This window comes from Leptidea sinapis, chromosome 20, assembly GCF_905404315.1.
Source record: "Leptidea sinapis chromosome 20, ilLepSina1.1, whole genome shotgun sequence".
In the NCBI taxonomy this organism is placed as follows: Eukaryota; Metazoa; Arthropoda; class Insecta; order Lepidoptera; family Pieridae; genus Leptidea; species Leptidea sinapis.
In genome coordinates, this window is record NC_066284.1 from 8712795 (window position 1) to 8729059 (window position 16265).

Here is a 16265-nt window from a genome sequence, read left to right on the forward strand (position 1 = left end):
TTTCCATGGGAAAATTCTTCACGGCCAATCGTACAGAATTTTTTAGGGTCTCCAAATTATCATGGCGTTTATAACAAGCCGTACACTCTCAAAGTAACCATAAATTACAATCTAGCGGATTAAGATCGGGACTAGACGACGGTTTGTCTTCAGCTCTGATGAAGTCCGAAACGTTCGTTTCCAACCAAGACTGCGTAGACCGCGCTTTATGACCCGAATCTTGCTGGAAAAACCATTCTTGGTTATGGAACATGGTGTTGTTAAGGGGCTTCACTACCTTCTCAAGAATGGTATCTTGATACATTTGTGCCAATGTTTTTAAACCTTTTTCAGAAAAGTATGGCTGAGTCGCTCCTTCTTAGCCCCACCAAAATATCACTGAAGTCGGATGTGCCCACGCAGCACTCGTCACCACGCAGACTAATTGGAAAGCTTCCTTAGAGATTTCAGCATAAAGACGCTCATTTTGTTTGTTAAAATGTTGCTCAATTCTAAAAAAAATTCTCATTTCAGATTCAGTAGTTGTTGCGATTTTTCGACCCTATTTCTCTTTTTTAAATTATCAGTTAAGAAATGACCAGTACGCCGCTTATAGGCTGCAAGTTTATCTTATTTCTTTTCATTTTTTTTTAAATACGTGACATGCTTCTATGTGCTATCTTCATCTACCGAGATAAAATCTTTTGTTTTCGTACAGGATTTCTTCGAATTTCTTTTCCTTATCCAGCCATATATTTTTCTGTCACAAACAGGAGAGATCTCATTGTATCTATTAATAGCCCGGTACACTAACGTTTTACTAATACCAAGCGTATGGAGAGTTTTAAAAATTGCATTTGGCTCCATACATACTTTGTGTAATGCAATCACAGCGATTCGGTTCTCTTTATCACCTCACTCCTTTTTAATATCGCAAAATATTGTACAATGTATTGGCGTCAAAATGAGAAAACTCAATGAACAATCATATATATAGTTTATTTTTAATTGAAAAGCATTTATGGCCAGACTAAGTGTAAATGCAAACAAGAATGGTTTTTGCATATACGTCTAATAATATCGATTTGCGGGCACATATGGTATTGGTATTGGTATTGGTAAAGTGCTCCTGTTTCCGCAATTAGACCGCTTAATTGGGTCCATTTTGCGTGCAGTGTTGGCCAGTCATTCCAACCAGCCCAGCTCCTTCCAGAAGTTCAGAACACTCCTGGGGTGTTCGCAGACTTCCTGGAGCGACCTTGTATTTACTAAGGTTTGTGCCCGTTGGTTGGCCACCCCAGCACATTCCAGGATTACGTGAGTGACCGTTTCATCTTCGGTTAGACAGCCACTTAGGACTGTCCGTAACGCCGATTGTAAATAGGTGTTTGTTCAGTGATGTGTGACCCGTTAGGGTGCCGACCATAATTCGGATGTCATGTCTGTTTAGGCTAATAAGTCGACGTGTCAGTTTGGGTGATAGTGCAGGAATCGCCTCTTTCGACTGTCTCCAGCCTGAGACATTTGTCCATCGGGTTCCATGTAGGTTGTTGGTGAAAGAGCGTATCCATGACCGCATTTGGCTGATGGTTTCCGACCCCCGCCTTGCAAGTTCATCCGCTGCATCGTTCCCCAACGAACCGCTGTGTCCTTTGATCCATTGCAGAGTTACCCAGTTGTTAGAGGCAGCTCGTTCTTAGGATCGGTGACACTCGTATATCAGCGCTGAGTTATAGGTGTTTCTCCCCAGCGCAGTCAGTACTGCCATACTATCGGATAGAATACGGATATAATATCCGTGTATTTTCCTTCTTAGTATCGCGTCTGCAGCTTCCTTGATGGCTATGCATTCGCATTGGAATATGGAGCTGTGTATGCCTAAGGGTATAGAGGTGTGTATATTCAGTTCCTGTGAGAAGATGCCAGCTCCAGTTCCGGCTGCCATTTTGGAGCCGTCTGTGTAAATTCTGAGTTCATTTACACCTGACTGGTCTGCTCCCACTTCGAACAGTTGAATACGGTTATACTATATATATCCTTACTCTGTTCCAGAGGTTTCCTGTGAGGCAGTCATCATTCTGGCATACACCCATCAGCTTCAGGCGGAGAACCGACATTGTCGCCTCATGTTGGATATGTATGTCAAGCGGTGTGAGCCCTAGAATGGTTTCTAGGGCAGATGTTGGCGTAGTGCGCATGCAACCAGTTATGGCTGTGCAGGCCAGCCGTTGGAATCGCTGCAGCTTGGTTTGTACTGTTGTTAGCTCTGTCCTGGGCCACCAAGCTATAGCTCTGTCCTGGGCCACCAAGCTATTGCTCCGTAGGTGATAATTGGTCTAATAACTGCTGTATATAGCCATTTACATATCTTTGGAGCAAGACCCCAGGTTCTCCCTACGAGTCTTCTACACTGCCAAAATATTATACATGCTTTTTCGAGCTTGTGGTCTATGTTTTTATTCCAAAGCAGCTTACTGTCCAGTATGACCCCCAGGTATTTAACTTCTTTAGTAAGGCTTATCTCGGTATTGAACAACTTAGGTAATGTAAGATTGCCAAAATTGCGTTTGTCAGTGAAAAGTATTAGGTCAGTCTTTGATGGATTAACGGTTAGCCGATGTTGTGTGCACCATTCCTCGATTATCTTAAAAGCAGATCTCATGAGATTACATAGAACATTCTCGAATGGACCTGTTATTAGAATGGCGAGATCGTCCGTATAGCCTACTGTGTATAGTTTCTTTCTGTTTAGCTGCGCGATGAGCTCGTCCACTACAAGGTTCCAAAGGAGTGGTGAGAGTACCCCTCCTTGTGGGCATCCAGTTGCCACCACACATCTTGTGCTGGTGTTCACAGTAAAACGTATCGCTCTGTGCCTCAACATGTGTTCAGCTAGCGCTCGGCCTATGCTAGTAAAAGGAGTTTTGTCAAAGGCGCCTTCAATATCAATAAATGCACCTAAAGTTGATTGTTTACGTGATAGACCTTTACCTACAAGTGACGTTACGCAGTAAAGGGCAGATTCAGTTGATTTGCCTTGACTATAGGCATGTTGGTTGATGTGTAGTGGTATGTGTAGGAGAGTATTTTCCCTAATATCGCTATCGCAAAGTCTTTCTAAAGTCTTCATCAGAAAGGATGTAAGACTGATTGGTCTAACGATGTGGGATTCGTGTAGTCACTCTTGCCGGGCTTAGGGATAAATACTACTTTCACCTCCCTCCATTGGAGTGGCACGTATCGGTGTGCTAGACAGGCCCTGTATATAGCTGTGAGATGCAGGGCCAGCACCCCGGTGTCTCCCCATTGTTGCAGCCCCGGAAAAATACAGTCAAGGCCACCTGTTTTAAATGGAAGAAAGCTATTGATTGCCCACATTAACTTATCTGTGTCTACCACCCTGTGAGCTGTGGTCCAATCCGTCTGATCCGGTGTGCTACTCTGCGACGCCTCATTCCACGACTGGTTGTTGGTGATGCGGCAGCCAGGGAAGTGAATTTTCAGGAGCAATTCGCAGGTCTCGGTGTCGGATTTGGTGTGCGTTCCGTCAGATGTTTTCAGTCAACCTAAGTCTCGCTCTGGGTCGCGTGAGAGTATGTTATTAACTTTAGCCGCTTGATTAGTGGATTCTATACTGGTGCAGAAGCGTCTCCATCTTTCCCTCTTCCTATCGCGGATACGCTTCTTGAACCAGTACTGGGCTTGCTTGTACGCGTCCCAGTCGTCTGGTGCCCGGGTGTTCTTGGCTCTGTTGAACAGCTTCCTTACTTTGCCTCGCAGCCTTTCCAGCTCTGGACCCCACCACGCAGATCTGTTGCTTGAAATGGACTTTGTCGAAGTAAGAGGGCACGTCTGTTTATTGCTGTTGATTAATGCATGAGATAAGTCAGTTATATGTGTGTTAATACCCGCCGTGCCGTTGTATTCATACGGTATGGTGATGGACTAAAGCTCATTCCTCACCAATTTGCTGTACTTGGCGCGGTCCGTTTTGCGCGGATTACGCCTTGGTAGGGCAGATTTTATGTTTATGTGTAGGTTACCTAATCCACCTATGGTCCGAGCATGAAAGTTCATCCGACACGTGCCAGTCGGTGATGTGTGTGGATACATGATCGGTTGCTAGCGTTAGGTCAATTACGGTTTGGGCTCGCGTTGTGACAAAGGTCGGCTTGGAGCCCCTGTTTAGTATATTAAGGTTGGTTGAAAAGAGAAAAGTGAGTAGATCCTCACCTCTTTGGAAAGTGTACATATATGGAGCCACATTTGTACGAGACTCGTCGGTCTCGTTTTTTGAGCTGCACTATGTCTTCTTCCGGAATACGAAGGACGATGCGTACTTTGCCATTTTCGTCCGGTTCTGGAATATGGTACAGACTCCAGGTGCGGACGTTGTACCAGGGATTTTGACCGGCGAATCTGGTTTGGAGTAGGCTCAGATTTTCGCCCTTGGTGAACCTCGGAATGATCATCATAGCCTTTACCTTCTTGGGAATATCGGCTTGGCGCCGAACAACCAGTCTGGTGTGTGGCAGTGGCGAGCTGATCTTTGCGACCGTTTTTCTAAGCCATTCCACGGTGTACGTATCCTCGCACCAAAGCTTGAGGGTACCCTCACCGTGGTTGGCTCTGCCTCTGAAGCTGGGCAGCCTTAGCGGGTCTGTAGAGGAGGTGGCGGCGCATATGTCTGCATCTATCGCTTCCTCTATAGCCATCTGGATTGCCTCGGCTTGCTCAGCTTTGATGTCTTTAAAGGGCTCATTCATTATAGCGACTAGCAGGTCGTTAGACTTGCATATGTCCGCATAATTTATGAGACTCTTTTTGGGAGTGGCCCGCGGGTTCGTACGCGTGCGCTTTGCGTCGTCACGTGGTGACATAGTGTCACCAGGACGAGCTCGTCTGTTGCCCTTGGGAGGGTGTGATCCCTGCCCGGAAGCAACTCGAGCTTCTGCCCTTTCGTGGACTAGTCTGCCTGCGCGTTTCCCGCGCGGCCTTTTCTGCGCCTGTTTGTCTGTTTCTTTCGGTGGGATTTGAGGCTGTCCTTGAGGCTTGCCTTTGTCTCCCACCGCGCCACCTCCTTTAACCTCTTGGGGTTTGGGAGGGTTGGCTTTGGCGGCAATTTTCCTCGCCTTCCTAGCTTCAGCTCGCGCGCGGTTGCGTGCAGCCTTACTAGGTGCTTTGTAGCTGGGCTTGCTCTCTTCTTTTCTGATAGGAAGCGTCCAGGCATCGTCCGTGAAGGTTGTTGCTGGTATAGCTTCCTTAAGAGTGGAGAGGTCTAAAGTCTCTTTTGGCGCTGTAGGAGCAGCCGAAGTTTGGGTCTTAGGCAACTTTGCGGTCACCTGAATAAGCGCTCCCGGGAGAGCAGCTGGATCGATAGGCGTATCAGTATTTCTCTTTTTATCCATACTTGAAATTTTTGAAAATTTTCATCCCCGACAGCGCCCCACCCGCCATGGAGCCTCAGTAGGGGACGCCATACACCCTGATGTGCATGGACGCCAGGACTTCTGTGGGGATACAGCGACCCTCACCGTGAAGGACTGATGACTGACGGTCGAGAAATGCAGCAGCTGCATACGGGGAGAAGAGAGCCCCCCGCGCTCACCCCAGCACCCGCGACCGGGCCATAGGCACCCACATGGATTTTAGGTAGCTCGCCGGCAGCCCTCTGACGGGAAGCCACAGCCGATTGATCGAGGGTGGCTGGCCCTCGACCGCCCGTTTAAGAGGAAGCCCAGGACCAAAAAGGTGTGTTACGTCAAGCAGGTAACTGACCGACCCGCTATCCGCTCAACCACCAGGATTCCCTGCTCCCTCCGTACGGGTATCCACGCACGGCACAAACACGTGGGTGGTCGAAAGTCCCTTACCCATTAGTGTAATGAGCCTTCGACCTCATGACCACATGAGGTGAAGTGAAGGAGGAAGGGGTGGGAGGAAGGGATTAGGGGTGGGTAAAGGTTGTGGGGTGGCCAGAGGTTTTTATCTAGCCAATTGCCGTAAGTATTTGTGACTCTACAAAGGCAATTGGCCAAAGAACGGGCGGCAATCTCGTGAAGGATAGTTCACTGGCCTTGTTTAGGGGATCACTTTAATGGAACTCCCCTAGACCATTCGCCAACTAGACGCTGGGAGTAGGGATTGCGTCAGTCAATATCTATATCGATTCACTGACGATACTTCCGCCCATTGCGGGCACATAATATATACACACAGGCACATAAGCGAATTTTCTAGAAACTCTGATAATCATAATCGTTAAACAAGGAACAAAACATAATCTTAAATCCCAGAAAATGTACATAACAAAAATGCTCAAATTAAAACAGAATTAAAAAAAAATGTATAAATGTATCTATGTTAAATATAAAGGACCGTCCGCTGACTATTTAGTTAGTAAATTTTACTGAAACGAAATTTTATTCAAACAAGAATAAACTTTGCGTTTCTTCCGTTCGTTCATCTCTGGTCTGAGGCAAATACTTTCGTATGCGCATGTAAGTGATTTAAAATCTTATATTGATAGTAAATAAATGAAATTTTAAGCTCCGTGTAGCGTTTCTATTATATCATCTTATACACGAGTTGACTCCCAAACTTTGCTTCTGTAACTTCAATTATCTTATCTCTAAGATCGACTCCGCCTTTCCAAGCAACACACTAAGGCCCAGAACACACGGTGAAACGCAAATGCAACGAAACTGCAAGTACTAGTTACTTTTGAGTTGCATTTAAGTTTCTGACATAGATTCCTTAAAGAGACCACACATGACGCGACCAGTTTGAAACCGGTTTGAAACGCGGTGTAAATCAGTCGCATTGAAACCGGCGTGCAGGAAACTCGCGTTGCGTTTCATTCATTTTTTGTCTTGACATATTTTTTACAAAATGGCTGACGACGAACAAAACAACATTAAACTTCTGTTAGAAGTGCAAAAATATGCTTGCTTGTATAATATGACACAATAAAGCTACTCTTGCAAGACTGAGACTGATGAAGCATTCTATCAGTTTCTTGTTATTCTTTGGCAGCCACAAACATACGACAGTTGATATTCTTCTCAATGTAGGGATGTATCCACATAGTTCTCTTTTTGCGCCTTCTTCTTTGTCTAAGATACAAATGCATAACCACAATTTCTTCGTTACTTGAAGAACTCATTATGCACACGTATTTCTCAACGAAAACCGAAATGATTGTGGTTGCAGCGTGTGTGGAAAATGGTTGAAAGTGGTTTCAAATCAATAATTTCAAAAGGGTTTTGTTGCATTTGCTTTTCACCGTGAGTTCTGGGCCTAAGATGTAATTAGTTTAAATTGATGTATAGTTTCGCCAATATCAATATTAATAATGAAGTTCAAAGATGGAGGTATAGGATAGTCTAAAGTTTCAAAATGTTTGTTACTTTACAGAGACTGTACAGAAATTATGTTATGAATAAATGGGGACCCAGTGCTCTGTGAAAGGCTGGATCACTTGGCGTTGCGTAGAGAAGTAGCTTCATTGTGTGTCTTCTACCGCATCTATCACGGGGAGTGTTCCGAAGAGCTGTTTAACCTGATTCCTGCCGTCGAATTCCACCTTCGCACGACACGCCACCTCATCCACCTCACATCCTCACCATCTGGATGTGTGGCGGTCTTTCACAGTGCGGTTTTCAAGGAGCTTTCTGCCACGTACTACGAAGCTGTGGAATGAGCTTCCTTGTGCGGTGTTTCAGGCACGATACGACATGGGTACCTTCAAAAAAAGCGCGTACACCTTCCTTAAGGGCCGGCAACGCTCTTGTGATTCCTCTGGTGTTGCAAGAGATTAGTTAAGAGATAGTTTATAGATTTATTAAGAGATAGTAGATTGATAGGTGATCACTTAACAACAGGTGACCCGTACGCTCGTTTGTCCTCCTATTCCCTTAAAAAAAAATCGCATAATTGCTATCAATATATTTAGAAAAATTCAGTAAGAGTAAGTAATTATAAATGTTTGAACTTTATCTTCCATTGTTGAAATTTTAGCAAACACTACACAACTACTATATGACGTTCGTACGTCTAACAATGGAATATTATTAATAGAGCTTCAATACTAAGCTTCAATTTGCCTTTTTTTTTAATTTTGCAGCTATATAGATAGATAACTTTTTTTGCTTTTGTGATGGTGGTTCGTAATTTATTAAATCTTGACGTAATGCTGTTCAATTTAGCTATTAAGTTTTTAAGGAGTGTGTGTATAAATATTAATTATTGTTATATATTAATTCAAAAATGTCTCATCACTTTTTATATGTTTCTACATATATCTATGCTTTCTGTGTATTTCTATTTCTAATGAATAAAAAATATTGTATGTTTTTAAAATTTATTAACATATAGTATATCCCCTTTGTCGCCTTGGGTAGTAAATTGAAAAGGTGCGTTCGTGAGGAGTGCTACTGTGCGTGAGTTACACTGTAATTTTACGATGAAATTACAAATGGGTAAGATATCACCGAATGAGTAACAATTGCGTATGTAAAACCAGCGAGATGTTTTGTATAGGTTAGTGTAGAGAACCTCTCTCTCTCTACCTCACAATATGACAGTTTGAATTGTAGGAGATCCAGTACTCTGTGAACGACTTAATCTATTGGCATTGTGTAGAGACGTCGCTTCATTGCCTACTCCAATTATGGACAGTGCTTTGAAAAGCTGTTTGACCATCAGGGATTATCCTATCACCGAATCCCGTTTTTTTTGCAGACGAGGAAATAAGATTGACGCATTGAAGACCCCGCAACGAGGCCCATATGTCGGACTCGGGTGTCAACCCCACCCTCTGTCACCTCTGAAGGCTTTCACAGCGACATAGGCGTGGGCCGTGGAGGCTGCAAAGACTACGCAACAACAGTCGCGGGGCGTCTCTTAATGAGATTTGAACCTCGGACCAGCTGTGTACTTGTGGGAAGGAGAAAAGGTTAAAATTAAATGAAAAATGAATGATAAAATAGTTAGAAGAACACACTCGGTGATGTATTGTGTAGTGTATGTAATTGTGTATGTTTGTCACAACACGCCACTAAATATCTTGACGCGTATGTCATACTCCAGCGGATACTCCCAAGGGAGAGCCGCTTGCGCCTCTATTCCCCAAGAGAGGTCGCCTCAGATGAAGGCTTAGGGCATGCCCAAAACCAACCTCAGATGGGGTTTAGTGGGTAGGCACTTAGGTATCACGTGAGTCCCACATAACCAACGCAGACGGCTGCGTTTGTATGCACGAGCACTCACCACCTCCTTCCATTGTTATCTCGGAAATTAGCCGGTATCCAGATCGACGCGGAGCAGCAGGCCAAGATCCTGCAGCTCATAGAGAGCGGCAGACAGCAGGGAGCCCGCCTGGTGACAGGGGGCCAGGCGTCCCCGCGGGCCGGGTACTTCGTGGAGCCCACCGTGTTCGCGGACGTGCGGGACGAGATGGACATCGCGACGGTCGAGGTGAGACCTGGCTCGACACTCGCTCACATCGACGCGGAGCAGCAGGCCAAGATCCTGCAGCTCATAGAGAGCGGCAGACGGCAGGGAGCCCGCCTTCAAGAAAAAAATCCTAATCCTAGCGGTACAACACATAAGATAACCCATAACATGCAGATAATTTTGAAAATCTAACTTTAATTTATCTTCGATTGCAGTTTCAATAAACTTTATACCAATTGCATATTATTTGAATAGAAAATGAATTTATTTTGAAATAAAACTTTATCACACATTCATACAATATATTTAAATTTCTTGGTACATATTGGCCATTACATGATATAATTTGCTGAGGTCTCAGTTATTTAGACGTCAAAAAACACTTCTCATGCATAATACATGTCGACCTCATTGTTGGATTCTGCTGACGTCATTACGTCATCCACTCTCGCAGAAAACCAATTCTGCAGGTTTTGTTTTCAATTAATAAATTAACTTGATGTGTTCTATTCAGCGTGACTTCTTAATCATGTTCACATATAGTGAATCAGCTAAATACGTTTCCCTTTAACATTTGTTTTGGTAAACACGTTATGCCCTTGAAATTAAATAAAAAAAATAAAAGATTTTGACGATTGGTGTTACAGATGAATGGTTGCCTCACGACTTCCCATCAAGTGCCATGCCGCTTGCCCGTTTGCCTCCTCTTATATATAAAAGTATCATCCTTTAGTGATCTCGATTTTAAAAGTTTTTTTTTTTATTTAATAAAATGACAGTAAGAAAGAGACAAGCCGGACGTTTATGTGATGGTAATTGATACGTCCTGCCCATTACAATGCAGTGCCCCTCAGGATTCTTGAAAAACTCATAGCGGCACTACAATTGCGCGCGTCACCTTGAGACATAAGATGTTAAGTCTCATTTGCCCAGTACTTTCACTAGCTACGGCGCCCTTCAGACCGAAACACAATATTGCAACATTACTGCTTCACGGCAGAAAAAGGCGCAGTTGTGGTACCCATAATCTGAAAAGGAGCCTCCCAGTGGTAAATAATAATAATATATAGGTATGGAATAAAACCGTTAAATGAGACGTGCGCAGGCGCGACAGTCGCATACACAAGCGAGTAGTGTATAATACCTTTTTTTGTAATTATTTCTATTTCTATGTAATTTTATGTTGTCAAACAAAAATAAAGAGACAAATTTTGTTATTTTAATTGATAATTTGGATTACGATTTTTTTTTATTTTACGTAATTTATTATTTCCTAAAATACTGAATTTCCTAAATACTTTCCTGTACTTAAATAAAAAATAATCTGCAAAATTTAAGAGAAAAATCAAGAAAACCTACATAAAATTGAACACGATTTTTTTTGTACAAATTGTGTCGATTCTACATTAGCCGAAGGAACTTCGTTCCTACCTGGTGTCCCACGACACCACATCTTTTTATTTCTTGCAAATTTACCTTATCTATATGAAATATATTTAAAAAGCTATTGCTAGTAAATAATCGTATTTCGACAACATCACGGTCGTTTTTTCGGACCTCAAGTATTGTGATAATTGAAGTTTATTGATGTGAGACGCCGCGCCGAGCAGCGAATAAACGGAAACAATTGGGTCATTCAACCCTTTTCCCAATTTTTTACTTATCCTTTTATTCCACCAATCATATAATCAATATAATATGACTGAATGGTAGATTATACTTAATCTTATTGATTTACTCACATCTTATGGTTATTGATTTTTAACCGACTTCGAAAAGTAGCAGGTTCTCAATTCGATTGGTATTTCTTTTTATGTATGTACACCGATTACGCTGAGACTTATTATCCAATTTTCGTGATTCTTCCTAGTTTGATGTGGAATGTTTGCAATTTGGTCCCATAAAAATTTGACATAGTTTAGCACAGTAGTTTTCATTTCATGAATATTTTTGTTTACGTGGATGATGTTATTATTTTTCGTGTACTACTTAATTAGGGGTTTTCATTTAGTTTCATTGTATATTATTATTAATAATTGCCGAAAAATGGATCTTAGGCTAGCTGTCATTCATAGCTAACAAACTTTCTTCACGATATTTCAATGTCTCACAAGAACGTGAGATAAGGGATCTATATTGTTTAAGTCACGCGGAACATTTTGTTCCCTGCAAATGCAAATCTTATACCTTTAATAGTAATAAAATACTATTATTTGTATGTGCTACCTATTGCTATGTTTAAAGTCGGTGCCAAGCCAAATGTTATAGGATGTACCTACACTCGTCACGTGTGACTTTGAGTAGGATAGCTTCGTCTACAACCAAACAACCCAAATGGGGCTTAAACTATATCAACAGGTAGCACATACAAATAATAGTATTTTAGTATTAAAGGTATAAGATTTGCATAAGAGGTGTTAAATTAAATCTCTATTAAGTTATTTTATATATTTGAGTTTTTGAAGTCGGTTTTTTTAAACGTAGTTTTTCTTGTAGTAAATTATTTTGGGTTTGCGCAAGGATACGTTAACAGTTGAAACCTAGTTATATTACAAGTAAATACAACAAAACAAACCTCACCAAGCCCAAATTAAGTCTCTGAATTCTTTGAACTCGTCACGCAAAGCAGCGTACACCTAAAACAGTTTATAATATAGTTAATCGTACAGAAACACTTACATAAGTTTATTTCTTAAAATCAATATTAATTCAAGGATTATTTTAAAGCAATAGCAATGACAGTATAATATTGTATATTTTATTAAAAAGAGCGCAAAAAGGAATGCTGGGAGAGTTACTTGCGCTGTTTCTTCTCTCGCCCCATTTGTTTCCGAAGCTGTAGTAGTATCTAGTATATTAGAAATGACATCAAAAAGAATTCTAAAGGAATCAATTTTGAGGAAATAAATGCCTGTTATGCCTTTTACACTTATAATACTGAATATGATTAATAATGTCTCATCAATTATAATAATTATAATCTCTGTCCATTTAACAGTAGAGTAATAATAAAACCATCTGCAGCCTTTGAGTGGGGAGTACATACAATCATTATTTGTTACCATAAAATTTAACTGTAAAATATACAAAAGCAAACAGCTGTAAGTAATTCAGCGTCAATTAACGATTTCCAACTACGTGATAAGGCAATACGCGGACTCCGAGTACGAAAGGCTTTCGCACAAAATTTAATAACAGAGATTTCACCAGCTATATCAAAGTATTAAGATATGTATAATTCAGTGAGAAATAATTTGTAAATTTGCATTTACTGAAAATTTGTTTTCAGATTGTTTTTACCAGTGGAAGGCTCCTTTGGACAGGATGCCGGCAAAATTATTGGTACCACAACGACGCCTATTTCTGCCCTGAAGCAGTAATGTATGATTAAATAATTAATGCATTATTGTTTCGGTCTGAGGGGCGCCGTAGTTAGTGATATTACTGGGCAAATGAGATTTAACATCTTATGTCTCAAGTTGACGAGGGCAATTGTGGTGGCCGCTCAGAATTTTTGAGTTTTTCAAGAATCCTGAGCGGCACAGCATTGTAATAGGTAGGACCTATCAATTACTATCAGCTGAACGGCCTGCTCGTCTCGTCCCTTATTTTCATAACAAAAAGGTCAATATTGAAACGGCTCTTGTTCGTCACAGCTTAATATATTTCATGATACTTATTCGTATTGTAGAACCTAATATTACATCTCTTAGAAGCTCAATATCGAAAAATATAAAATAACGCTTGAATTTAAACAACATTCTCATCAAGTTAAATTTGTGCCCTAATGCAAGTTACATGCATGTAAGCAAAACAAAGTTTCGACAAACAATAAGTTTTTAAAATAATTACATGCTTTATTTTATAAAATTATTCATGATCATTTTTTACGTTTTAATTGAGAAAATATTTGCTGTAGCATTCACCAATTTAAAAATATCAAACATTCAATAATACCATATCAAAATCTGTGAAATTTTCAATAAAAATTATGTATCATTTTCAAAATTGTATTTTCCAAAATAAAAGTTATAACTAAATATGACTTTTATGTCCTCATTTGTCACGACCATATCTTGACACTCTCGGTTCTCTTATTTGCTATATTTTTTTTTTATTTACTAGGACTATTGATGAAACAAGGTTCAAAGTATAAGAATTTTATCAGTTTTTCGTTACTTTCAAAATTGTCCATCTGTCGTCGAATGTATGCGATCTTCTTTGTTAACATACGACACTGTGGTTGTACAAACAGCCCGCATCTCATTACGACGGAGTACCCGCATCGTCACACTCACAACTACTAAGTATTTTCTAATGTCATCATTATGACGAATTTTGGTGAATTTTTTTCTGTGTTTCTCTCAATAGGGAAAAATAAAATTATTTTAATTTGAAAACATTATTATAAATCTATCTATCTTTTAGAAAGACTTGGGTGGGCTCCGATTACTTCAGCACAGGCTTAGAAAACTTTCTTTTTCAACCTTTTAAATTATCTTTCTTAGTTATAATAAGTTCATTGGTGTCGGAAATATCTGAAAGAACCTGGTGAAAGCAATTAAGAAAGCTTAAAAACAAACTGTATTTGAATGAGGAAAAAAATCTTAGAGTTTCTGGCTTCATTTATTCTATGGAATTTCTTTAAAATATTTCCATTTAAATATATTTAAAACTTATGCGAGTATTATTATCAGTTTTTAATACTCTTTTTCTATCGAATTATGTTTCAATAATATATTTCTATTTCTATCGATTATTAAGCTGATATTAATATTGTGGAAAAAAGATTCACTTGCATCGTGGTTTCATTAAACCACACAATTGCTTTTTGTTGTAATTTGTCTTGAATTCAAAGTGATTTATATTTAAATTATTTGTATAGTCGAATTAAATTTGGCAATTTAAATAAAAGGAATGAAGTAATTTCATTACTCCAATATAATCTTATTCTGTAAGAGATTCCTCAAGAGTTGTTAAGTGAAGTGTCATTGAACTGGTACTAAACAGTACCAGTATGATGACACTTCACTCGTCAATCTAACTCTCATCTCATCTCGTCTGACTTCAATGTAACACGAATGTCAATATTTGCAAATACCCTATTTATATACTGTAATAATTGTTTTCTTCTGTAAATAGGAGCATTAATCATACTCTATGTGTACCGTACTCAAAGGGTTAAAAAAGGAACCCTATTGCCAAGACTCAGCTGTCAACCCGTATGTCTGTATGTGTATTTGTCCGTCTGTCACCAAGCTGTATCTCATTAAGGGTGATAGTCAGATAGTTGAAATTTTCACAGATGATGTATTTATGTTGCCACTTTAACATTAATAAACAGAACAAACAAATATTGAAGGGGGCTCCCATACAACAAACATGATGTTGTTTCCGGAAGCCGCAATGATAAAAATATTTTTTAAGTTTCTGTATAATATTTGACTGAGATATAATCATACAATGGTTTGAAAAAAATGCAGGAAAAATATGGATAGAAGAAATTTCATATATTTAAAATTATGACAAAGACTGGGGTGCCTTTGCCAGAGGGCAATCTGATACTGACGTGAACAATGTCAAAGATTAAAATTACCGGTTTTAAACACAAGGTATTCAAATAGACTCATAATTCCCTTCTGTTGAACTACATCTTTTAGTAGAAATTGTTACAGCATGTCTATGAAAATATATAATAAATTCCCTAATGAATTGAAAGATTACCCTTCAAGGTTTTTAAAAGAAGACTGCATAAATGTTTAATAGATAAGTGCTTCTATAGTTTGAATTTTCCAATCCAAAATGAATTAATATTACTAGTCTATTTGATAATAATATAACATGTTAATTATTTATACTTTTTAACCGACTTCAAAAAGAAGTAGGTTATTAATTCGATCGTTATTTTTTTATGTATGTACACTGATTACTCTGAGATTTATGATCCGTTTTAAAATAAATAGATGCCTTTTGGTCCCATAAAAATTTTACATAGTTTGGCCCAGTAGTATTCACTTTATGAACATTTATATGAAAATTTTAATCTACCTGGATTACATAATTGTTTTCCGTGTACGGCTTTTTTTTTTTAATTTTCATTGAGGTTGACTATATATTATTATTAACTAAAATGGAAAAAAGAAAAAAACAAAGCTACGTTTAAAAAAACCGACTACAAAACTGAAAAGTATCAAATAACTGAATTGAAATGATAGAATTGTGAAATTCACCGAACAGTTTAAATCTATTATGTGGTGAAATCCGACATGTTTCAATACGAGTATAACAGTAGTGTGTTGATACATAGACAACTTTATATAACTATTTTGGATGTCAATTGACGAAACATTGGATGATGTTTTTATCATGTTAATATCTTAACTACAATGTCTCTTGCAAATAAAACGTATCAGAAATAACGGCTCTTTGTATTTCTATTAGTCAATGAAGTCTTCAATTAAATTGAAGGAATATTGACGAAAACAAGCAGCTGTTGTTCATTCAGCCTTAATAAAAGATTAAGTTTACGTGATGAAGCAGTTAGCACGCGGACTCGTTCTACGGAAGACATTGAAGACGTTTGCCTTATTTTTTATTAAATATATTCTTTCAGCAGCCTTATGAAACAGCTTAATATAAATTGAAAGGAGGAATGGGAATTCTGTACTTACTGATGATTTTTTTCAGGATATTATAATTTCCTTTGATCGTCATAGCTTTATATTTTTTTATTGTAGACTAGCTGACCCAGCAAACGTTGTATTGCACTCATAGTTAACAACTGTAGTTACCTCTACCAATTATAGGTAGCTAAAATTAAGTTTGTTTTT